Raw genomic sequence first — 1499 nt, forward strand, 5'->3', positions numbered from 1 at the left:
TGATGTTTTTTTTTTTTTTTCATATAATGAAGTCAATGGGGTCCAATGTTGTTTTGTATTTTTTACAGAAAAATTAAAAAGTCATGACTTTCATTCATCTTTGAAATGCAAATGAAGAACTTTAATGAACCTGGGAGATTTTTGTCCCAAAACATTTAGGCTTCAAAAAACATCGTAAAAACAATCCACATGATTAATCCAAGTTTTCTGATGAAACATGTTCGCTTTATAGATTTAATTTATGCTTTTATTCACACATAAACATTGATCGACACATACATTGAGCACATCAAAAATGGTCAATGAAAGCTCAACTGAACTTGCTTTATGCATGAGAACCAGTGAGTTTTGTTTTAGTTAGTCATGCAAGCACTTGAGTGACTCTTCAGAAGACTTGGTTCAAAGATAAAATGAGTTCATAAATGTATTCGAACTGTAAGTACTACCCAATCCTCACATCTGGAGAGTTAGGAATCACAGTCTTGTCTGTATCATCTGGGTGTTTCTCTCACGTCTGTAACCTCCGTTTGCGACGCTGTCGGCGGCCTTGGTCTTGAATGTCCACTGGAGGGTCAGGGGTCAGAAAGCCGTCACACAGTCTCTGATACACCAGAGTGGAGTCCGAAGCCACTGCACACAAGAGCATCGGGGCACCTCTGTCCAATATACACCGCAACCTGTGAGAGACAGGAAAAAAATCACAATCATATGTGTTAAAGCATAATCACATTAAGGCTTATAAGGCAGGTATGAGACCTTGTTTCAACTTAAGTCATGTGTCCTTGCCAGATACCATCTTAACAACACCTTATGTTCGGTAATATTTGTTAGCGATATGAGATGTATATGCAAATCTGATGTATGAAAATTAGTTTTATGACGTTTTTAACTTTTTAAGTGTATATTAATGCTGTTAGGCATTATTAGTCAAGGGTTATTATTATAAAGCACTACCATACATTCCTTTTAAAATAGTGTAGTTATAAATGTCACATTTTATGAGGCAAATATGTGAAAGCTGCTGCAAGCTTTTTTTTTTTTTTTGAATACCCAAGAAATACCATAGAAACATATTTCCTGCAAAATTGCCCTTTAGTAAACAGAAAAAAAAACAGGTCCGTCTTGAGTGCTTTAGCCAATCAGAACATAGATGTAGTTCTCAGACAGTCCTTAGAAGCCACTAACCAAACAGCTGCAAAGCAAATCACAACATTACAAACTTGTTTAATTAAAGGGGTCATATGCTGCGATTTAAATTTTTCCTTTCTCTTTGGAGTGTTACAAGCTCTTGGTGCATAAAGAAGATCTGTAAAGTTGCAAAGACTAAAGTCTCAAATCCAAAGAGATATTCTTTATAAAAGTTAAGAGTCAGCCACGCCTACCTAAAACGGCTCGTTCTAACACGCCCCCACATACCTACGTCACGATCTGGGAAGATTTGCATAACACCGCCCAAATGTGCACGCAAAGAAAGAAAGCGTGGTTTCAGGAACAGCAGT

Source organism: Sinocyclocheilus rhinocerous, unplaced genomic scaffold (assembly GCF_001515625.1).
Source record: "Sinocyclocheilus rhinocerous isolate Xijiao unplaced genomic scaffold, SAMN03320098_v1.1 scaffold306, whole genome shotgun sequence".
Lineage (NCBI taxonomy): Eukaryota > Metazoa > Chordata > Actinopteri > Cypriniformes > Cyprinidae > Sinocyclocheilus > Sinocyclocheilus rhinocerous.